This window comes from Pan troglodytes, chromosome 4 (genome assembly GCF_028858775.2).
Source record: "Pan troglodytes isolate AG18354 chromosome 4, NHGRI_mPanTro3-v2.0_pri, whole genome shotgun sequence".
Classification (NCBI taxonomy): Eukaryota; Metazoa; Chordata; class Mammalia; order Primates; family Hominidae; genus Pan; species Pan troglodytes.
The window spans coordinates 549,911-574,644 of NC_072402.2; the positions used below are offsets into that span (position 1 = coordinate 549,911).

The 24,734-nt window shown below is 33.5% G+C and overlaps 1 protein-coding gene across 7 annotated transcripts in view; it reads right to left on the bottom strand.

Annotated features, from left to right (window-relative positions):
- LOC749983 (putative WAS protein family homolog 3) overlaps positions 1 to 24,734 on the bottom strand; it is a 498,033-nt gene that overhangs the window by 313,743 nt on the left and 159,556 nt on the right. For all 7 annotated transcript variants that reach the window (XR_010156840.1, XR_010156844.1, XR_010156842.1 and 4 more), the window contains exons 8-9: positions 13,228 to 13,299; positions 4,404 to 12,886 (exon numbers count right to left, since the gene is read on the bottom strand). The gene's annotated coding sequence lies outside the window, so the exon portion shown is untranslated. The remainder of the gene's footprint in view (positions 1 to 4,403; positions 12,887 to 13,227; positions 13,300 to 24,734) is intronic.

Below are 24,734 nucleotides of genomic sequence, written 5' to 3' on the forward strand. Positions count from 1 at the left end.
GAGTTTACAGGTTCAGCACTTGTGCCATGTCCCAGTGGAAACGTGAAAAATATAAAGTTGTGAAACATTCTTACAGTGCAGTGACTTTCAGAATGACAATTAGGACCTCAAAAATCTGCTTATCTGTAATGCAATGATACAGCACTTGCAAAAACTGTCTAAATTACCTTTTTTTGAAATTCCAGAAGTTAACCCAAAACTTCCATCACTCTGCAGGGAACTTCTTCAAGGAAAATAGCTGAACCTCAGTAAAAAACAGAAAGGCTTGTACCGTTTTATTTTATTTTATTTTATTTTGTTTATTTTTATTTTTTATTTATTTATTTTTTTGAGACGGAGTTTCACTCTTGCTGCCCAGGCTGGAGTGCAATGGCACAATCTCTGGTTCACTGCAACCTCTGCCTCCTGGGTTCAAACAATTCTCCTGCCTCAGCCTCCCAAACAGCTGGGATTACAGGCATGTGCCACCACACCCAGCTAATTTTGTATTTTTGGTAGAGACGGGGTTTCTCCATGTTGGTCAGGGTGGTCTCGAACTCCCAACCTCAGGTGATCCGCCCGCTTCGGTCTCCCAAAGTGCTGGGATTACAGGCATGAGCCACCGCCCCCCGCTGGCTTGTACCATTTTAACCTGCCCTATTCTCATCTCATTTTCGTCGGTTCCACAATAACCTTGAACACCAGCAGCTTCACCGCCATGGTAGTGAAACCAAGCAGCCCAGTAGCTACTAGAAACAGTTAACTGGATTTGGATCTCCTCAGAATGCTTGTCCCCACATATGTAATCTGTCTGGCAGCTCCTTGGGAAATCTCCATTAGCAAGGCTTTTCTTTATTTCACCTAAACCAGTGTTCAACAGGAAAAGTCTTGTCTCCAGAACATTTGTTGAAACTAATTGGTTAACATGGCAACTGCCTGAGGCCAAGATAACAATTGAGGCAAACAAGAGGTTGGGCAAAAAGGAAGATGAGAATGAGATGTTCCTAGTGGGCTTGGAAAAGCTTCAATGTATTACTGGGGATCTAGAAGGCCCCATGCATGTGCAAAGCTGTGCATGTGCCCAGGAAAACCCAGAAATGTCCTAATCTCTAAGCAGAAAGTAAACGCTGTGGCACAGCTTTAAACTGCTTGAATGCTAAAGCCATGCCCTAATACATACAGAGCTCCTCTGCAAAGCGTAGGATACATTGTTTGAAGGAAAAATCAATTTAAGAAAATCTCTGTCCTATCATTAGCTGACCAGTAAACTAACCAAGCCATGACTTCAGTGCTGTTCATGACAGAAAATAGAGACTTTGCAGAATTCATACAGCAAAGCTGCTACATGAAGAGGAACAAAAATATCAGATGACAAAAACAACATCCCTGGGGAAGGTAGAGAATCTGATTTCCACAATTATTATATTATAGAATGTCCAGTTTTCAACAAGGTTATAAGACACAAAGGGAAAAAATGTAGTCAGTAAAAACTGTCGCTAAGGAAGCCTAGATATTGTATTTACTAAACAAACACTTTAACTCAGTTATTGTAAAAATGTTGAAAGAACTAAAAGAATCCTTGTCTAAATAACTAAAGTATGAATTGTGTCTTAGCGAATAGAGACTATCATTAAAGAGACAGAAATTATATTTTAAAAATAGCTACACAGAAATACTGGAGTTGAAAATTAAAATAACTAAAATGAAAAATTCATTGGAAGAAGTCACATCAGATTTGCATTGGCAAAAGAAATGATTTGCGAAGTTAAAGGTAGTTCGTTGAAATTGCCCAGTCTGAAGAAGAGAAAGAGAAAAGAATGAAGGAAAATGAACACAATTTCAGAGATCTGTGAGATAACACCAGGTATATCAACATATGCATAACAGGAGCCCCAGAAAAGAAGGGAAAGAGAAAGAGGCAGAAATAATATTTTAAGAAATAATGACTGAAAACTTCCCAAATTTGATGAAAATGCTTGTAAGTTAAAATGATAATTGCAAGTATTCACTTCATTGATATTTGTCCTACTGCATTTCTAAAATCTTCTAAAACACAAAGTAGACATTCCTCAGCTTTAGTATGCCTACTTGCCATTTTTAGTGCAATGAAAAAAAAAAGAATATACAGCAGTAAAACATTTTCATTCACTGTTAAATCAATCCTATTTAATCTTAATTCACTTTTTAATTGAATATATCTTAGTGTATAATTGTCAATTTATTAACAAAAAATCTATCAAAAGTATTTTAATGTATATGTTATTAATTTTATTGAAAACGACTTACTTTAAATATATTTTTATTTGATAGATTTTCACACATATAAAATTTTAATTTTCTGCCTTATAGCCCTTTAAAAACATGGAATGGGATTGCCTATTTTAGAGGGATAGTCTAAGTGACATATTAATTCATTAATTTGGCCTCCCCAAGACTTCAAAACTATATCAATTCTGAATTGGGTTACTTCACAATGGGAATAATTGCTCATTCCACAGTCATTTATTGCATATATACTATGTACTCTGTACTAGGTACTGGGATTGTAATAAAACATCCAGTATCTATAAAGCACTTTCTATGTCCTAAACACTGTAATAAGCAATATATATTGACATATTTAAACTTTCCAAGCCCCCTAAGAAGTAAACACTATTATTATCTCCATTCCACGGATGGTAATAATGAGTCATAGAAAGAGTAAGTAACTTGCTCAAAATCATACAGCACTTAAGAGTTAAGTCAGGATATTAATCTGGGCAGTCTGGCTCAGAGTCCAAGACCTTCCTTATTCCACTAGACACTAGGAGAAGACTGGCATCAATGTGTTAGTTGCAATTAAGTCCAGTTAATTCATCTGTGGAGGTAAGTACTTCGCACTAGAAGAGCACATGGGTGGGACCTCCTAACTTACCTTCTAACATGAAGTTAGGTTTCTCTACAAATTGGTATCTAGACTAATATACTTGATGACTATTAATATTAATATTAAAGGATAAAGTATCCTTGGCACTTGCAAGTAAACAAATAACTATATTAGAATTAATTACACTATTACCTACTTAATTTCATTATTCACTAAATGGCTCTAAGGCTGAAAGTGTTTCTGATCCTTTATCTTGATAAAGGCCGCTTTAAGAGGCTGCGGAGGTATCACAGGCAGAGGAAATACAATGGCAAATATCCGGATGCAAGGGAGAAGATTAGAGCCATGAGAAGTCATGAAGAACTTCTAAGAAGTATAGTAAATTAGATTGCATTCTATACTCAAAATTGGGAGAAATGAAGCCATCAGATTTAGAGACAAAAGACTGAGGGTACTTTGCCAACAGGTTTATGAAAAAATGCTCAACATCACTAATCATCAGGGAAGTCCAAATTAAATCCACAATGAAATGTCACCTCACACCTGTTAGAATGGCTGTCATCAAAAAGACGAAAGATAAGCATTAGCAAGGATATGGAGAGAAGCTGTTGATGGGAGTGTAAGTTACTACAGACATTATGGAAAACACTTTTAAGAAGCATGTTCTCACTCATAGGTGGGAATTGAACAATGAGAACACATGGACACAGGAAGGGGAACATCACACACCGGGGACTGTTGTGGGGTGGGGGGAGGGAGAGGGATAGCATTAGGAGATATACCTAATGCTAAATGACGAGTTAATGGGTGCAGCACACCAACATGGCACATGTATTCATATGTAACAAACCTGCACGTTGTGCACATGTATCCTAAAACTTAAAGTATAATAAAAAAAAGAACTAATGAACAGGTGACATGTCATAAAAAAAAAGAAACAGAAGTTTTTCAAAAGCCAGAAATGGATTACTATATGATCCAGCAATCTCAATTCTTGGAATATGTGTAAAGAAATTTAAATCAGTGTGAAAGAAATATTTGTACTCCTATGCTCATTGCAACATTATTCAGAGTTGCAAAATACAGAATCAACCCAAATGTCCATAGAATACTTTTCCATAGAATAGATAAAGAAAATGTGGTACATATATACAATGGAATACTATTCAGCCTTAAAAAGGAAATTTTTGTCATTTGCAGCAATATGCATGAAACTGGAGGACATTATGATAAGCAAAATCAGCCCAGCACAGAAAGACAAACTATGTGATCTCATTTATAAGTGAAATGTAACCAAGTCAAAGTTACAGAAGTAAAGAGTATAATCGTGGTTACTAGAGTCTAGGGGTGGGAGGGTGGTGAGGATGGGAAATGAGGAGATGCTGGTTAAAAGGTATAAAATTTCAGGTGGACAAGAGGAATAATTTTTTGAAATCTATTACACAATAGAGTGACCACAATTGGTAATAATGTATCATATAGTTCACAATTGCTAAAACAGTGATTTTAAGTGTTCTCACTACAAAAAAATTTGTGAGGTGATGGATATATTAATTACCTTGATATGATAATTCCACGAGGCACACATATATCAGAACTTCACATTCTACCCTGTAAATGTATATGATCATTATTTGACAATTTATTTTTTGAAAGGCAGAAAGTCTTTTGTATGTTAGCTTAATAAGTTTAAATTTGTGCTAAGCGCAGTAAGTAATGAACGAGGTATAAGGGAAGCAATTTTCAGATTTGGATTTTAAGATAACTCACTCTGATTGCAATGTGAAGAATAACTTGGAGAGGAACAAACGGAAGAGAGAAAACACTTAGGAGCCTGTTATATGTGACATAGACAATGACAATTTGAAAGATGATGCAACACTGTGAAATGTGAAAGATGGTGTCACAGATGTGAAATGTGAAAGATGATGATGTAAAATGGTGATTTGGGACATTTTTGGAAGACTATTTGGTTAAGTGATGTGGAGCATGGAAGCACAGGAAGGAATCAGGCATAATTCCCAAGTTTCCTTAACTAATCTCAGAAATCCTTTTTATAAATGTGCTTCAACATTTCACTATGCTGTTGCAAATGGTCAATATATATGAGGGATACAATTATAGAAGAAAAAACAAACTCATGCAATAAATCCCTTTCAGAAATCTATATCAAAGTAACACTTTCTTACCTTTTGAACCAGTATTTTCCATTTTATTACCTAATAAGAGCAAGTCAAATGCAAGTCATGTATCCCTTGTTGCACTGGAAGTCAAAAGCCTCCAGGACAAGTTTTGCTTTCAATTCTATTAATGTTTTTTTTTTTTTTGGCTTAGTTGTCTTGTATAACTAACTTCTCCCATCCCTTAGGCTTTGTCATGTACCCATAATTTTTTGATTTTGTTTTTGTGATATGTAAATGTTAAATGGGTGTTATAAATGAACTAATACTAATGCATTTTTGACAATCTAATTAGGACAGAGAAGATTAATGTACTTAGAATACTGTACTAATAAAATTAATGCAAAGTGTGTATAAAATTAAAGAAGAATTAGAAGTTAGAAAATCACTCAAACAAGGTAGGGAATTAAGACAAAGTTCTTTCACATAAGTCCATTAATTAATTTGTAATATTTATTCAGTCCGAGCTAAATAAATTTAATTGAAACCTAGTATTTAATAACTATGAAAAAGAAAAAAATAAACACCACTAGGCATACAAACAAATAATTATAAAACAACTCAAGCTTTTTAGATTGCTAACAGATAGAGAATGTTTGGTCAAAATATAGTCAATCTTTTGAACATTTATTAGGAATGACTTATTTTTCAAATTATATCTTAAAATCATTATATGCTTGCACAAATTGAACGGACTTGGGAGGTATTTACAGCTTGAGATTCCTAGCCTTTTTCACTATAAATCTACAATATTAAAACCACTTAAAAATCCAGAATTATATAACATTTATCTTTATATCAATTTAATACAAGTTGTAAGTAGATATGCATATTCGAACACATATTTCACATTCTTGGAATTGTCTACTTTAATATTTGTTGACATCCCAGAGGTACCACAATTTATTATAGTCAGTTGTATATTGGCACTTGGAAGTAAACAAATAACTATATTAGAATTAATTACACTATTACCTACTTAATTTCATTATTCACTAAACAGCTCTAAGGCTGAAAGTGTTTCTGTGTGATTAAGGAACTGATTTTCAAAAACCTATATTTCATTCATTTTAGCATAAGTTCACTTACATCAGCAGAAAAGTCACCCATAGCCAAGTATGTAAAACAATGCAAACTGATCTCTGGTAAAGGAATTATCTCCAATTACAATACCACTTCTATGCTAACATATGTAGTTATGGTCATTTTCAAGGTGCATTCCTACTTACCTCAAGGGTTCTGTGCAATGAAGTAGAAAAAGAACAGAAAGAATTTCAGAGAGACTCATCAGCATCATCACAGGGATCCTTGATGAAGCAGATGGAAAATACAGCATGGACCCTAATAAAAATGCTTCCTGTGCCAATCCTGAGACCACAGTGACTGTGGAAGCTGAATTAACATATGTCATGAGAGGAAAGGGAGCTGAACAAAGAGCACAGTGAAGTGACTTGGCCTGACCTCATTTCCTTACCTCATGAGGACTTCGTCTGAAAGGTGAGCCCAGCGCAGCTGTGCATAGTCAATCCTTGAGAAACACAGAAAAAGGAAGGAGCCACATTCCACACAAGCCCAGTGACACTAGACTCTCAGGAATTTCTTGAGTCAAATCAACTGTTCCCTCACTTTAAGGAAAAGGTGATTTGGGAAGATGAGAAGGCTCTCTGATACTGCCTTTCTCTTTGTGTGACTTCCTTTGGTCAGTCTTCAGCCTGATCCAGCAATACCTTCCGGACATGTCAGATTGGGCTCACTGGCCTTTGATACAGTTCAATACTACTATTCCATTTTCTATAAATTAACAGGAAGAAGGTGAAGGAGTACAAGAGCCCGGCTTATCTGCAGAAGATGTGTTCTAAGATCCCCAGTGGGATGCCTGAAACTGCAGATAGTATTGAATCCTGTGTACAGTGTTTTTTTCTATACTATATACCTATAATAAAGTTTAATTTATACATTAGACATAGTACTCTTGCACTTTGGGGCTATCATTAAGTAAAATAAGGGCTACTTGAACACTATAACAGTCCATGTGATAACTGAGATGACTCTTAGTGGCTAACGGATGGGTAGCATAGACAGTGCGGATGCACTGCACAAAGCGTGTTGAAGCACCCAAATGAGATTTCATCAAGCTACTCCGATCAGTACACAATTTAAAACTTATGAATCGTTTATTTATAAAATTTTTCACTTAATATTTTTGGATCATGATGGTCCATGGATAACTGAAACTGCAGAAAGCAAAACCGTGGATAAAGGGGGACTACTGTAATTTAAAATAAAATGCAAGCTTTCTGCTTAGGAAGTGTGAGCAGGATATTCCTGCCCTTTATAGGTGACGTGAGTGGGTGTTCTTTAGAATACTGCTGTAAGAGTACGTGGACCTTAATTTTCACTTCCTAAATATCCTTTCTCCTGTCCTACAAATTACAACCAGAGCCACTAAAAGAAGTAATACAATTGGAGAGGTATAATCTATAGTAATCAGTGTCAACAGAAGCAGTGAGAAAAAATAATAATAATCTACAGTAATACAGTTAGCTCTTGCCAGGAAATGAATCAGAAGTTATTTATATTTCTATGGTTTTGGAAAACAAATTCGCTCATTAGAGAAAGTGAAGACATTATTCACACTGTCCTCAAACAAAATGAAGTTTCACTTGATTCTTACTTGTTTTTTAATGTGTTTCCATAAACTCTCATGTTTCATATTTTTTTGTTGCTAATATATTACTGATTTTTTCCTCTTAGAAATAAGAAAGTATTGCTCTGTGATGTGGGGGTGGAGGGGGAGATATTTTCATACCTCAGCCCCACCTCCACACCTACCTTGGTGCAAGCCCAGGGAGTTAGCCAGGTCTGGAGAAGCTATTAATCATGTTAATATCATTTTGGGATGATTTCACCATGGAAAAAGATATACTTCAGGCCTAAAGAAAGATTAATGTAACATAAGAAATTTAATATTAGCATAACAAATATGTATTCAAATTCTCTTTGTCCTGCATTATTGAGCCTCGTATCTGTGTTACTGCTCTAAATGACACAGCAGTCAACCTGCTATTCCCTCTAGCACCCAAACCTCTCTGTCATATGCTCTGGTGGGATTTTTCTGATATAATACAATTGTAATACTGAAAGTAAAAAACTACCTTTGCTTTCTCCCTCCCTCTCCTTGACCTTAGCCAAAAGAATTCCTAAATAGTTCTGTTCTGCACAAATCCAACCCTATGATTACTTCTTAACTGGCTAACAAGTACAGTTATAAGGCATGGAGATGGTGTCAATAAATAATTGGAAAGGAAAGCAGAATTACCTCCTCTCATAATCACATTCATGAAATTTTATACTTTGTCCTACTAAGCCATAAACCAAATAACTAAGAGGCTGTCACATTAATTGTTCTATATGAAACTATTAAAATTCCAATCTTAATATTCTTACTTTATATGAGAAAAAAACAAAAAATGTGCAAAGAAGTAGAAATAGTGAGAAATAAAATGCTCAATTGAATAGTACATCAAAATCATTCATAGAACACTACATCCATACAGGTAGCAGAAGGCAGTGAAAGAATTTTTAAATGAAGAGTATATAAAGCTCATTTGTCTAATATAAAAAGAGTTCATGGTTTCTCAAATAAGTTTATAAATGTCTGTCACAGAAGTGACTGGATGTTGTTTCTCAGATGAATTTGCTACCACTGCTGTGATTACACAGTGATTTTTTTTTTTAAGCAGGCTGCAGTTCTTATTATGCCAATTCATTACGAATGAAAGGATAAGAAAACCATTACCATCATGAGTTTACCAAATAACAAAGCAGCAGGTAAAAATAATCTCTCTACCTATCATTTCCATATCGTTCCTAACAGCATTGTCTAGCTTTTCAAGCTGCTTGACAAACAAACAATATTGCAACTTCTCATTGAGGCAGACAAGACAGTATTTAGAATGAATGCATTTTCTAACCCTCACAGCAATACACTCAGAAAATCATTAGATTCCTAAGTTGTATTGTATTTTGTAATGATTTCAAGGTTATCGAAATTTTGTAAGACCTGGAGAAATGTTTTCAACCAATTATACGCTTGCAAATAACTTTAAATAACAGTTTCACATTTAAATTTTTGAGTTTATAGAAATATGACTATTTAAAAAGCTGTACATGCTTTCCCCTTTCTAAACTAAACAAGTGTGGGTTTTTTGGAAGTTTTTCTATAACTTCAAAACATAAAATCTCTGCCCATGAAAACCATCCTTTACTATCATCAGAGGAATCAATGAACTACAACAGATACTGTTGCATTGACAAGCTCAAATTAACTGCAGATTCTTATTTGTAAAAAGAGATGAGACTTATACAAGTACAAAATGACATCAATTTTATTGACTAAAACATTCCATCCCCCAATTTACTAGCTCTCTTATTTAGTGCATACCACAAGAAAGCTCTGGATCTTTGTTTTGAAGATTTCATTACACCACCATAACCCATGTTTTCTATTTGTTTTTCAAGAGAATTCTAATTAGCATATAAATCATCTGAAATCCTTCCTAGCTCCAATTTAACTCATGGGTAATGAGGTAAGGTATTCAGCGCCTGAATATGCTGCAACAGTTCTGTACAATCTTCATAGGGTGAGAGAAAAGTACCAAAAGAAACATCAAAATTCTTTCAGGAAAAACTACATAGACCCATATTTTAAAAGAATTCAACTTGGCTTCTTTTTCCCAAATCCTTGGATTATGAAACTTCAGCTAGTCACTCAACAAGGGAAGATGTAATTCAAATTAGTTTCAAAAAGTTGCATTCTTATTATCCAAATTTTATATTCAGATAAACTTACGTTCTAACTGAAAGGACCATTCTGAGTATGTCCTCAAAAAAACACATACTATATCAATTGTGCAGGCGGAAATGACATATTTAGAAACTACAGGCCCATATCCCATTTCCATAGACATTTGGCTCTGAAATATTGTGGCTTTACATATACAGAGAATGGATTTCAAATATTCTTCCTTTGTTTTCCATAGCTCTTTGATATATAGCTTTCAAGTTTTCCTCTTCAAAGAATGGTTTTATAGAAAACAGTGTGGAGTATTAATTTTACAGTCTATCTCTATTAATTTTACAGTCTATCTCTACAATGTCACGTATTTCTAACTGGACCAATGAATTGGGACTCAAAATATGCCTTCCATCCACAATCTTTTTATTGACATTCTACAACCACCGAAATAAGGTGGTTTGTACTAAGGACACTACTTAAGAAAAGTCCCTTAAACTGAGACTTTAAAGCCCTTTAACCCTCTTTCTTTCTTTCTCTTACTTTCTTTTTTTTCTTTTTTTTTCTTTCTTTCTTTTCTTTCTCTCTCTCTCCTTCTCTCTTTCTCTCTCTTTTTCTTTTTCCCTCTCAGGCTGGAGTGCAGTGGTACAATCTCAGCTCACTGCAACCTCTGCTCCCTGGGTTCAATCGATTCTCCTGCCTCAGCCTCCCAAGTAGCTGGGATTACAGATGCCTGCCACCAAGCCCAGCTAATTTTTTATTTTTAGTAGAGACAGGGTTTCACCATATCGGCCAGGCTGATTTCGAACTCCTGACCTCAGGGGATCCACCCGCCTCAGCCTCCCAAAGTGCTGGGATTACAGGCATGAGCCACCACACAGGGCCCCTTTCACCCTTTTCTATAAGTTTCTGAAACTGCGAATGTGACTTCAGTTTGTTATTAACCTCTTTCCATTAACGCTTCTAATCTCCATGAACTCAAATCTCGGATATCATTCCACAGAAATCAGAACTTTGCCTGAGACCTCTACTTTGCATGTTGGAAATTTTTAAGCTGGTAAAACAACAACAGAAAACCTGAGACAAAATGTAAAGATCTAGTGGTTAGTTCCTTCAGTAAGAGTTCTTTCTACCATTTAGATAAGGACAATTTAATTTAAATAAATAAATAAATAAAAATAAAGGTTTTCAATTTTAGAGCTGGAAGGGAATTTTCTTATTTGTTTCTTGCTAATTTTATAAATGACAAAAATTAAGGCCCAGGGAGTTGAAACAATATCTCCAATGTCACCAAAAAAGGTTAAAGAAATAGGTGGTATATAATCCAGGCCCTCTGTCACCTTGTTAACTACTACTCGGACCCTATTCAATGACCAAGATGTGGCCATTAACATCTTTACATAACATTGTGAAGAAGAAAATTATTTTAGAGCAGCAACTTGTACTTGAGGCATTAGGGAAATTTCTTGAGTAAAAAGAGGAAAATGCAGGTGAGGTCCCTTTATTAATGGAAAGTTGTAAAAAATAAATAAAGTGACTAGCAGTCTAGCTAATCAGCCTTTCTTTTTCTATAGTCATCAGCTTAATTTTATGCTAAACTATGACTCTTAGACTACCAACAGAAAACCGACTACACAGTGAATTTCTTTATTCATTTATTATTTTAGGATGTTCCCAAATGGCCATGATTTGAAAGAAGATCCCTTCTGATGATTTTCTTCATAATCTTTTATTTTTAAGGAGAAATAATTTAAAATTGTTCTTTGTACAGCTTTTTGCCTAAAATGAATTTCCTCTGATATACAAAAATACAACAAAATGAATACTTACAATTAGAAAAGTATCTTTATTCTTATTAGTCTAATAAGAAGAGTAGAATAAAAATGTTCTCTCATCACTGCTGTGTATTAGAACTGGAAAGATTTGGGGTTCATCAGATGGAACACTTGATTGGTTTCTAGAGAATTCAATAGGAAGGCTGCATCCAGCTTCGAGTGTGCTATGACACTCATGTCACCTTGATTGTACAGTCACCATGGTAATAGTTTCATTAGCTATGCAGTAGCCTGTTTGTACTCAACTTGAATTTGTTCTGCATTATGCCACCTTTTATCAAAGCTAAACATTAGATAAATGAGTCCACATTTTCAATCCTGATTCTAATGTTGGCAAGCCTAAAATGTTCCAAATTAGTTAGTAATTTAAAAACTCAATAATCTTCAAAGTAGGAATACTTGAAGATAAGTTGATTGGTTTATTGTTGAAGTTAAGGTACCATCAGAAACAGGAGTAAAATCTGAAACATTTGTAAATCTTTTTTTTTTCATTGTATTCAAATATCTTCATTGTTTGTAACAATATCTAGAAGTATTTCCAATTCTTATTTGCATTACAGGGCTATTTATGTTATTAAATATATTTTTAAAATATTATGTGTAATTATTTTGTTCAGATTTGTGGATATTGGGATATTAATTGTACCCAAGTAAAATCTCTGATGCCTTTCTTCAGGATCATACATCTAAACTGTATCAGAGAGAAAGCACAGACTCTCAAAGTTTCTAATATACCCTTTATACTTTCTTGGTTTATTTAACTAAGAGATATTTTTTCCAGTTTTATAATTTCCTGGATAATTCAGTGAGGCATTTTGACTGGGGAGAATTAAATGTCTGTACTTAAATAACTATATTACCAAAAAACAAAATTCATATAGTGCGTATGTATACATAAAAGAAAGTAACCAGTTAGTAATTGTGAATTTTTGCTGTAGATTAATGGTTGGTATCTGTGTAGATATGGTTCAAAATACAGCTTACATATAAATAACTGAAAAGCTTCTAGTCTTGTCAACACTTGTACATTAACAGGAATATCAGTTTACAGAGCTCATACCTACTTAGTTTCAGAAAGATTAACCCTTAAGCAGAATATTGAGCAAACTTACTCCATGGATATCAACATTCTACAGCAATGGGAATAAAATAAATCATCACTCCAAGTTATGTGTGGCCTGTATTCTTATATTTTTCCTGGGCACGGGAGTTACATATCATGTTTTCATTTCTGAAAGAGATTCACAACAAAATTATTATAGCACACTCTAGCATAAAAAAACATGGGATTCTAACTAGTAAGAATTTGTGTCATCCTAGGATGCATTAAATATTATGGAACTTAAGCAGCATCTCAAAAGTTTACTATTTTTCTCTCAAAAAAATTATAAATCGTAATACTAAAACTAATGGTTGCAATTGCAATAATGACTCTCACTTTTGTAGTGATGACATTTACCAGACTGTGTACTAAGCCCTTTCCATGTATTAATTCATTTGACCTTTACATTCTATTATTACTTCCATTTTACAGATATGGTAACTGAAGTACAAATTGATTAATTGTCTTACCCAAGGCCACATATATGACATGTGGTAAAATCAGTCTTCAAAGCCTGTTAGAATGCCTCTAGAATTCAAGCTCTAGAAATGGAAGCATATTTGTTTTTGATGGGTTAAATTAAAAAAAAAAAACTGTACAAAAAAGCAAAAATAAATACTTATTATTTCAGCTCCAGAAATGATAATATAGAACAAAAGCTTATTTATGTTCCTACCATATAATATGTAAAAAGGAATTCAACTCGTTCCCTTGCCTGAGTAACCTACATTCTCATAGTCCAGCAGCTTTGAACATAGTTAAGTCCATTATTAAGGTGATTCAGATGTAGGAAAAAATTACACACTGTAGAATTTTTAACCTTTAAAAAACATGTTTAAGTAGACTAGAAACACTCTGATGAATCTCAGATGATATTCAACTAACACTGCTATATGAAACAACAAGAATATCTGAGTTCTAGTACTGATTTGTAATATTTTAAACTGTGTAACCTATACCGATAAGGAACTCATTTTCTTCATTTACAAAATAGTGGGGTTGAACAAGATGATCTCTAATGCCCTTAAAACCAAACGTGAATTTATCACAGCTTTGTGAAATGACAAATCCTTAAAAATAGGTGTGCTTGTGGTCAAGACACTGAAGCCATTAGAGAATTATTGGCAGAATAAAGACAGAGTTGTGGCCTTACCAGGGTGGCATAAGGCCTGAGTCCACTCAAAGTCCCAAGTTATTAATTTACCAATAAAAGCAACCTCGTTAATGTAACACCATCTGTTCAGTGCTGCTTTGTTTCTAGTTTCTGCTTTGTGGTTTTCACATACAGCTTCTAGTTCTGACTTGTCTCTTTACCTTTGGATTTGAACTTTACCCCTTTCGATCCCTTGTGAAATGACCCTGACCAGAAGCAATCCCAACTCCTGCATCATTATTTGGCCTGAAGGAATCACTTAGCTTTACATACAGGCACAGCTTCCTTGCTACTGGATCAATAACCTAATTTCAATATCTTCTCTCTGGTATTCCGGGATTAGAAATACCACTGCTTGTTTCGGCGGATTTATTTGGCTTTCTTCTAATACAACTATTTATATTTTCATGTACAGCCATTTCAATGACTGTCTTTCCATCATGCTTGTTTAATCTGATTGCATTGTAATTATAACAGTTGGAATAAAACAAGTTGAACAAAAAAGACTAGTATAATCTGAAGAGACTTATATCCATGAATTCTTTGTCAAAAATATTAAAGAAAGTAAACTCCCCTACTGTTTTTTTTCATTTAGGTAATCCCCACATATCTTCCCTTCTCTCGGACCCTTTCATGGGATCTCTGATATCAAGACTGTTTTTATAATGATATCAAAAAATGAATTGCCTTCTTAAACATGTTTCCATTTGCACTGATGATGCAAAATAATAGTAAGTAAAACTGTTGGAGCTTCAGCAACATCCAGGTTGAAGCAGGGCATTAAGCTGTTGTAGTAATCATTTATTCTTCACGTCCACACACAGAAAAAAAGAAAAAAGTCAATTTCACTCAAGAATATCGATGGTGATATTCATCAGTAAGATATTAGTGTTTTATTAAGTCTCAACACTTAAGCACACATCTTTTTAACATTCAGTGGGATAAAATGGGAAGCAGGTATAAAGCATTTCTGCTGCATCTGATGTTCAAGTACGATGATTGTCTCCAGGAAAACACTCAGATAACATTAAGTTGCAAACTGAAACTGCCACTTTTTCATAGAAAAATATTTTTACTTGCAAAAAAACACTCACCAATACAAACTGTGGTTATTCAAATTGCATATCTAGCAGACATTTTCTTGAAAACAAAGTAAGCCTGTCACTCATATCAGTCACCTGAGTTTGACAGCTTCCCAATACTTAAAAGACCCTTCTGATGAGATGGATAGTGATTTAAAAGATGTGGCTTAAAAATGATATATTATATAATAAAATGTGTCAACATTTAGAAGATGCATAGCTCCATGGACCAATACTTTCCAAATGTTTCATGCATGATGTTACAAAATCATCCAGGGGTAAAAAGAGCCATTCAAAGTGCAAGATGAACCGATAGATTTTAACGTAAGAAAATACAACAATATCATTGATGTGCTTTCTTATTTCACATTACAACAAATCTTCAAGAAACTACCATGTGCAGAATTGTGAAGTAGTATCAAATAACAATATCCAGAGTTAATTTAAAAGTCTATAGAAATATTTTTCCTTTAGTTTCATATCTCTGTGAAGGCAAATTTTCTTCATATATTTCAACCAAAACAACATATTTCAACAGACTGAATACAGAAACAGATATGAGAATTCCACTAACTTCTATCAAGCTTTATATTAAAGAGATTTTTCACACATGCAAAGCAATGTCACTGTTCTCACTATTTTTTGTTTTGGAAATACAGTTATTTTCATTGAAAGCATGTTATTTACAGTAACATTTAATATATTTTTCATTAATTTTACTTGAATTAATAAAGTGCTCAGTTTAAATTTCTGATTATTTATTTTTTAAAGTACTTAGGTTATGTTTCTGAGTGTTTACTGATAGATATTACCCACATGACTGAGAGTTCTTTGGGATCCTCATTCTTTTTTTTAAGAATGTAAAGATTCCTGAGATTTAAAACAAAATAATGTTTTAAATTTTTAAAACATTAAATTTTTAAAACAAAATTCCTATCCCTTACAATCTCACCTCCTAATGCCTTTCTTCCCCGGTTGTCAAGACTTGGTGATCCAAGTATTCCAAATAGATTTCCACTGCAAGACCTTTGCACTTGCTGTTCTGTCTTCATAGAGTCTCCTACTTGCAGATAGTCCTATATCTGCCCGGCTCATGACTTCTCTCATGCAAAGCTCTGCTTAAATACCTCCTCATCCAAAAGGCTTTTACTAACTACCACTTTTAAAACAGAACCTCCCACTCCATGACTCTCTACTCCTTACCTAGTATTATTTGAGGTCATGTACTAATCCCATCCAGAAATTTTATTATATTGTTATTTATCTATTGTCTGTCTTTCCCACTAGAATGTAAGCACCATCAGAGCAATCTGCTTTATTTTTTCACTGCTTCCTACCTGGAACATAATTTGTGCTCTATCAATAGTAATTTAAACAATGCAAAAATATGGTGTCTGTATTTATTTAATTTGAAGGATGAGGATGCTAAATAGGTTTCTTTTAACCGAGAAAGTCTGGAAATCTATATTTAAATATGAGAGTGGCAACTATAGAATGCTCCCTCCCAAAGGGGCTTGTGTCTGTCACAAGAAACAGCAAAACTTGGGGCACGATGAACCTTCCTAGGTTGCAGAAAAGTTTCCAAGTCAAGTCTTGACTTTCTCACTACAAAAACAGTGCTTACTCATGCTTACTGGGGCCAATAATAACGGATTGAAAATAATACATTTCTATACTGTAGCACGGTATATAGTACAAAAAAAAAAAGAAAAACTTTAAACCTTCAAGTTAGGTAGAAGCAGGTATGTATTCTAGCTCTGACTCACCTCTTTGTAACTTTGAGAGGAGTGCTTAACCTTACAGGGAAATATGCTTCAATTGATATGCAGTTTCAAATATCCATTGGAAGTTTGTACTCATGAAAGCAAAGTACTCCTACTTAGCTCAGATATACACTTTTACTTTAGTGACAGTGATACAAACGAAGAAAATCACTTTCTTTTATTGGTCCAATTTTGCATTTCTGAAAAACTTCCTATTGACTATTTTCATTATTTTCTTAATGTATGAATGAGTTTTATTGTCTAATATGTCTTTGAACACTTTCTGTCAATGGTAAATAACTATATAATATTGGATTAAAGGTTTTTTGTTTTCTCTTAATCATTTTAACCACAGCCTGACATAAATTAGGTGCTATTGGAATTTCAAAGCATTTTATTCTGTTTAAAGTTGATTTTACCTTCCCAGTTTATATTTCTAGGAGGGATGGATATCTTGGTCTTTGTGTTAAAATTTAAACAGTTTTAAAGTTCGGAATGGAAATACATAAGACTATGTAAGTCAAAAAATATAAAGGATAGAGCTTCCCTCTGATTAATTCCTCACTAACTGGCATGTTTGTTCTTTATGTATAGGAGTAATTGCTGTCACTGGAAGATTTTTTCTTCTTAAGAGGGAAAGATACAACTTCAAGTTGGTGGATGGAAGATCTATGAATAATGCCAAACACATCTGCACCTTCTTTCTTCCACAGCAGTTTCAATAGGCATGAAGAAAAACAGCAAAACAGCACTTCCTTCCTGAGTTTGTAAAATTCCCTACCTCCTATCTATTGCTCAATATGGCTCAGTCCCACAGTCTATGAGTCACAACCACTGAGTAGGGAAAATGATTGAAATAATTATTTAAAACTAATTCTTCCATTCAGCCAGCTAAGATCTTACTTTAAAATGCTAATGGCACCAAGAAAAAAAGTAATATGACCTACTTTTTAATATATCTACACTATTGTTAGCAGGCAAGAATAAAATCACCCTCTTTCAAGGAAAAGTAACCAATAAAAACCATAAGAACATGGGAACTATAAAATATTCTGCAGTATACACTAATAACAGTATGTTAGAACTGAAATATTAGTTTACTTAAACTTGTCAAGATATAATCAGGAATAATGAAGTAATGACCCCCAAAGATTCTTTCCTCCAAAAATACAAGGAGAAGACTCAGAAAAATTCTCCAAATCAACTTTTTCAAAACTCTAGAAATTAACCAAAAGCTTATACCCATATTTGGGGCATTTCTTCAAGAAAAGAGACTAAATCTTGGAAAGAACAGATAATTTTGTGATATTTTAAAATATGCTCTTCCCATTCCCTCTTCCCAGTCTGTGGTAGCCTGGAAAATCCACAGCCATCAATTTTTGTGAAAACCAGTACCGTAGTAGCCGCTACGGGTCAGAACAGGGCTGATGCTCTTTCAAATCCCTATTCTCAAACAATTTCAATTATTTTACCTGTCTGGCAGGTACATAAAAACCTACTCACAAGTCTTGTCTTTATTTTACCTCACTCAGAGTTCACCAGCTGGAAACAGTCTGTTCCCCAAGAGCATTTGCTGAAAATGGTCAGTGGCAATTGTTTAACATTGCCTTACACAGTGAAAACAGTTGGGACAAAAAACAAATAAACCAAAAAAACAAAATTATAAAAAGGAAGATCTGGAAAATTAAATGTTCATTGGAGGATTTGAAAAGTTCTTAAATATTCTTGAAAATCCAGAAGGCCACACACTATGTATGGCTGTGTAAACACTCAGAAAAGACCTGAGAAGACCCTCAGTTCTTGTCTCTGAACTTGAAGTTCTGCACAAGGAGGAAGTGATGGGAAAGACAAAATTATAAATTGCCTGGCTGAATGTTAACAGCATTCTGTAACACTCACAGAAAGCCCTTCGCCAAGATTAGGAGAAAACGTTTCTAGAGATTTAAGGAAATCTGTCTTGTCACTAGCTCACAAGTAAGCTAATTGAGCAGAGACTTAAGAGGTGATACATGACAAGGAATATAGACATTAAAGAATTAGTTCAAGATAGTCATTAACAAAAAAGTGGGAATAGTAACAACAAACACCTAAGACAAACCCTAGGGAAGGGAGAAAAATCTGATTTCCAGAGTTTTCAAATTGCATTATAAAGATGTACAGTTTTCAAAAAATAAATTATTAGACATTCCAAGAAACAATTGAGTATGGCCCATATGGAAGTAATAAAAAATCAGTCGATAGAAACTGTCCCTGAAGAAATCCCATCATTAAACATACTAAACAAATACTTTAAATCAACTATTTAAAACATGTTCAAAGAACTAAAATAAACCATGTATAAAACACTAAAACAACCCATAGAAATAAGGTCTCAACAAATAAAGAACATCAATAAGAAGATATAAATGATTAAAATGAATAATTTTGGAGTGAAAAAGTTACCAAATTGGCTCAACAGCATATTTTAAGAGGTAAAAGAACCAACAAACTTACAAAGTAGTCAGTCTAAGGAAAAAAGGAAAAAGATTGGAGAAAAGTGAACAGAGCCTTACAGACCTGTGAGATACCATCAAGCTCACCTAATAAGCCTAATGAGAGTCCCAGAAGCAGAAGAGAGATAGAAAGAGGCAGAAAGAATATTTGAAGAAATAATTGTAGAAAAATTCTCATATTTCTGAAACACATGAATCTCTATATCCAAGAAGCTCAAAAAACATTAAAGTGGGAGAATAAACTCAAGAAATCCACACTGAGATACATTATAATCAAACTGTTGGAAGCCAAAGACAATGGGAGAATTTTGAAAACAATAAAAGAAAAGTGACTCATTATATTCCAAGATCCTCAGTAAGATTAACAATTAATTTTTTATCATAAACCACTGGGACAGAAGGAAGTGATATGCTATATTCAAAGGTTAACCAATTATTCTATATTTAGCAAAAGTATGTGCATTTCAAGATTTACATATACGGAGAAAATTTGTTAAGAGCAGATTTCCCTATAAGAAATCTTCAAGAGAGTCCTTTGAAGTGCAATGGAAGTACACTAGACAATAACTCAAATTCACATAAAGCAATAAACAGCATTGGTAAAGGTAAATACAGAACACAGGTAAATACAAAAGATATTATAACTGTATATTTTGTTTGCAACAATTTTTTCTCCTATCTGACTTAAAAGAGAGTTGAACAAAACAATCGTCATAAATTTGAATTGATTTTAATACAATGCATAAATACATAATTTGCATAACAATAAAGTACAGAGGAAGAGGAGGAAATACAAGCATACAGGAGCAAAATTTGTATATGTTACTGAAATTAAGTTGGTATTAATCTAAACTAGATTATTATAAGTAAAAATTTGAATTGTAATTCCCAGGGCACCACTAAGAAAATAACTCAAAAATATTATAAAATATAACAAGAGAATTAAAATGGCAAACTAGAAAATATGAATTTAACACAAAAGAAAGAATTTAGAAAGAATACAGAAACCAAAACAACATAAGAAATACAAAGAAGAAGTAGCAAAATGAGTGGCGTAAGTCCTATCAGTAATTACATTAAATGTAAATGGATTAAACACTCAAATCAAAAGGCTGAGATTAGCAAAACGGATAAAATAAACACAATGGTCTCATATACTGTATATACAGATAAACTGGATTCAAAGTCACAAATAACTTGAAAGTAAAAGAATGAGGAAAAAAAATAAAATATGCAAAAAGTAAGCATAAAAGGCCTGAAGTTGATGTACTAATAGCAAAACAATGCACTTTAAATCAAAAAGTCATTGATTTACAAAAACAAAGGACAGTATACATTGATAAAAGCGTCAATTCTTCAAGAAAATACAACAATTTTAACATGTACATCCACTAAAAACAGAGCTTCAAAATACATGAATCAAATACTAAAAAATTGAAGGAAGAAATAGACGACTCAAAAATAATAGTTGGAAATTTCAATACCCTACCTTGAATAACGGATAGAACAACTAGAGAGGAAAACAACAAGGAAATAGAAAACTTGAGCAACACCATAACTAGACCCACTAGACCTAATAGGATCTACATAATACTTCCTCCAATACCAGAATATACATTATTTGTAATTGCACGTAGAACAGAATAGACTATATGTTAGGCCATAAAATATGTTATTCTCAATAAATTAAAAAGGATTAAAATTATATAATGTACATTCTCTAACCATAACTGAATGAAATTTTAAATTCATAAAACATGGAAATTTGGGACATTCACAAATATAGGGAAATTAAGCAACACTGCTAAATAATCAATAAGCCAAAGAATAAATTAAAAGATAATTTAGAAAATATTTTGAAATTAATAAATGCAAGATATCAAACTTACAGAATGCATCTAAAATTGTGCATAGAAGAAAATTTATATGTCAATACCTGTACTAAAAAAAAAAAAGGTGAAAGATCTGAAATCAATAACTTAACTTTTCACCTTCAGAAACTAGAAGCATGAAGAATAGCTTAAGCCCAAAGCAGGCATAAAAAGGAGATGATAAAGATTAGAGTGTAGATAAATTAAGTAGAATATTTAAAAAATAGACAAAAATCAATAAAACAAAAATTAATTTATTTGTATAGATCAACAAAATCAGCAAATTTAGCTAAACCTATGAAAGAAAAAGAGGGAACTCAAAATATTGAAATCAGGAATGAATAAGCAGTATTACTTCTGACCTTACATAAATAAAAGGGATTATAAGTGAATACTATTAAACAATTATTTTCCAAGTAAATAGTAAATGTAGATGAAATTAATATATTCCTAAAAACAAACTACTGAAAATGACCCAAGAATAAATGGAAGTTATGAATAGACATAACAAGAAAAAAATTAGTTACTAATCAAAAAAAAAAAAAAAAAACCATCCCAGAAAGAGCATCCCAGAACCAAATGGTGAATACTACTAAATTTTTAAGGAGGAATTAACCCAAACCCCAACCTTTCAAAAAATAGAATTAGTCCTCACACATTCTGAGGCCTGCATTACCCTGATACCAAAAAAAAAAGATCCCTAGAAAACTACAGACCAATATATCTCATTAATATAAAAGCAAAAATCCTTGACAAATACTAGCAAAACATTTTTCACAACATCGAATAAAGGATTATACAACATGAACAAATTTATAAGGAATATGATTACTGCTAAAAGTTCATCTTTAAAAACTTAGCTCCATAATTAAACAGTCACTTGCCAATATAAAATTTCTTTCATTTACATGCTCAGCTCAAAGTAAGTTTCTCAGTAATTATTTTTCTTATTTCATGTCTCTAAGATAGAATTGATTTGATAAGTAGATAAGATCTTAAAGGTAAGTTTTAAAGTGGTATTGATACAAAGACTGACAGGTTTAACTTACCCAAAATGCGCGTGTAGCACTAAAATTTTATATCACTCAAACTTTTTCTTTGAGAAAGAAAGCTGATGATAACTAATACTGAAAATGGTGAGACATTCTGTTTGTCCTATTTCACTTAAATACCTTCTGATTTATGAAAAGTGAAGAAAGTAAAGAGTTTTCATGTCTTTCATCTTAAGTAGGGCAGCCTTTCTAGTTTCTTTAATTGCACTAAGAACTAAAGATAAATGTTCACAAAATCAACATGACTGATTTGCTTTTTCACGAAGAGAGAGCTTATTCAGTTCCTGGAAGCAATTTTTGTGTAACAGAGTGGAGATGCCATTTCTTCAAATGAGTTATTTAATGAGTCTTTGTCTCTCAATTTAATCGTACTTTTTACTTTATTTTCCAAGATGTTCTTGTGTCTTTTGTGCAAAATGCTACAAACACCATGTCTACCAGGAGAAATTCTAAGATGGCCACCTTCAATAATAAAAGAGGGTACATCTATTTTTAAATATTATTCATTAAAAAACTGCCTTTTCAGTATTCAAAGAACACTCAATTTGTTTTCAAGGATAAGACTTTATCTATTGAGTACATTATTTATTGACTTTTGTAATTTCACTCAATGTTCTTAAAACCTATGAAAGCAATAGCTTTTCATTTTTTCCCAGACAAGTGAGTACAGATTATTTATAAAGTTTAACCATACTTTAAACTCATTTTACTTTTAGGTAACTACAGATTGTTAAATACAGTTGACTTAAAGAGATATTGATATTCAAATACCTGAAAGGAAGCATAATCATAGGTCAGGGGATGTGTCTCATACTATTAAGATGTGGGAAGGTGCCACAGGAAACAGAGGCTGTCAGAATAATATACTTCATTGAAAAATTGCTCCTGGCAGTTTTCAATAAAACCAGTTCAGAAAGTAATGCTTCATGCTGATGTCTGAAGTGCAAATGAAATCTGGTTTCATTTATTTATATTAAGTAGTCATTTCCCTGTATTGCACTTAATTGAGCTATTGTTCCCTTCATTAAGTATGCCTCTTGAATTTTTTCATTTTGAAAAATGCTGTTCTTCCAGTCACAGTAAATGTGAGATGGAGAAATCAAGTATCATTTTCAGGGAATTCAAGATACATGAATGTTTGTTGATGCTTTATGCTTAAGAAAATAAGGAGAAATGGCCAGGCATGGTGGCTCACACCTGTAATCCCCGCACTTTGGAAGGCCAAGGTGGGCGGATCTCCTGAGGTCAGGAGTTCAAGACCAGCCTGGCCAATGTGGTGAAACCCCGTCTCTACTAAAAATACAAAAATTAGCCAGGTGTGGTGGTGGGTGCCTGTAATCCCAGCTACTTGGGAGGCTGAGGCAGGAGAATCTCTTGAACCTGGAGGCAGAGGTTGCTGTGAGCTGAGATCACACCATTGCACTCTAGCCCGGGCAACAGGAGTGAACCTCCATCTTAACAAAAAGAAAATAAGGAGAAATACTAAATATTAATAATTTGTATTTGTAGAACTCCCTTAAATTTCTCCCAAGTTCTCCATATTAAAAGCATAATCAGTTTATTAGAGAATCTTGACTCTTAAAGGCATAAGGCTTCATTACTTCACATGTCATTTTCATCCCCATCCTAATCATCTCCTGCTCGGTGGAAGGTCCCATGACAACGTAAGGCATTGTTCTTTGAGAATTTTGTTCTATTTGTTAGTTTTCAGTTACTAGGTTCTCTTTCCCAACATGCAACCAAGTCTTAACAAAATTCTACCAATTTGTTTAAGTTCCTTATAGATGCTGGATATTAGACTTTTGTCAGATGCACGGTTTACAAATATTTACTCCCATTTTGTAGGTTGTCTGTTTACCCTATCAATAGTTTATTTTGCTGTGCAGAAGCTCTTTAGTTTAATTAGATTCCATTTGTCAATTTTCGTTTCTGTTGCAATTGCTTTTGACATCTTTGACATGAAATCTTTGCTAGTTCCTATGTCCAGAATGGTATTTACTAGGTTACCTTCCAGAGTTTTTATAGTTTGGGGGTTTATGTTTATGTCTTTAATCCATCTTGAGTTGAATTTTGTATATGGTGCAAGGAAAAGGTTAATTTTCCATCTTCTGCATATGACTAGCCAATTATCCCAGCACCTCTTATTGAATAGGGAGTCCTTTCCCTATTGTTTGTTTTTGTCAGCATTGTCAAAGATCAGATGGAGGTGTGCAGCATTATTTCTAGGCTTTCTATTCTGTTCCACCGGTCTATGTGTCTGTTTTTGTACCAGTACCATGATGTTTTGGTAGTCCTGCAGTACAGTTTGAAGTCGGGTAATGTGATGCATCCAGCTTTGTTCTTTTTGCTTAGGATTGCCTTGGCTGTTCGGTCTCTTTTTTGGTTCCACATGAATTTTAAAATAATTTTTTCTAGTTCTTTTTTTTTTCAGTATCCAGAACTGTGAGATGTTTTTCCTAGTTCTGAGAAGAATGTCATTGGTAATTTCATAGGAATAACATTGAATGTATAAATTGCTTTGGGCAGTATGGACAATTTAATGATACTGATTCTTCCCATCCATG